Below are 857 nucleotides of genomic sequence, written 5' to 3'. Positions count from 1 at the left end.
ATATACTTGTATATGTTAAATAACCGACTGTTTCAAGTTTATTTTATTCTTAAAATTCAATATCTTTAAGAGGCGGATGTTTATTAATTTTCTTTTAACAGTACATGGTGTTGAATATTAACATTTTCTTTACAACAAACGGTTGTTTGTTCTAGCTTACTACAAAGAAATTCACAAACATTTTGGAAATGAAAAAGTATGACATTTTGTTTTATAACGTTAGTAATCAAATAATTTTATAAGAAATAACACCGGGTTTGTTGAATTTTGTTATTTAATATTGTATGATGGGATGGCATCAGCACATTGCAAATACACGTTATTATGTGTAATAAATATAGTTTTTTTGTTCATACAATCAGTTTAAACCATCAACGCGTTGCAATTCGATAATCTTCGTTAGATCCTGTATTGGAAGTTGATGTGTGTTTGCTTTCGTTCTTGGTTTATTGTTTCATCCTGCGTCTATTATGTGGGTGTTGTTTAAACAGTTTTGTGAGGTGTCTAGTGATTATGTTCTCTAGTTGTGTTATGCTACACGTTTGTCTATGGTTTTATTTGCTGTGTCGAATTTGTGTCTAGTGTTTTGTGACGTGTCAAGTGTTTTGAGCTGTAGCTATGTATAGTGTTTTTTTTCGACGTATTGTGTTGTTGTGTTGTGTATAATGTTTTGTTTTGTTTAGCGTATACTATTTTTGTTTTGTTTCTTGTGATTTTGTTGTGTATAACGTATTTTTCTGACGAGTCTAGTGGGGGGGGATTTTCTGTTCATGTTTATAGTTTTTCTCCTTTGTCTTGTGCTTTTCTGGTGTTTTGAAGCGATGCCAAGCATTTTCTTACGTGTCGAAAGCTTTTTG

This window comes from Dreissena polymorpha, chromosome 6 (genome assembly GCF_020536995.1).
Source record: "Dreissena polymorpha isolate Duluth1 chromosome 6, UMN_Dpol_1.0, whole genome shotgun sequence".
Classification (NCBI taxonomy): Eukaryota; Metazoa; Mollusca; class Bivalvia; order Myida; family Dreissenidae; genus Dreissena; species Dreissena polymorpha.
Note: the sequence above shows the minus strand (reverse complement) of the source record.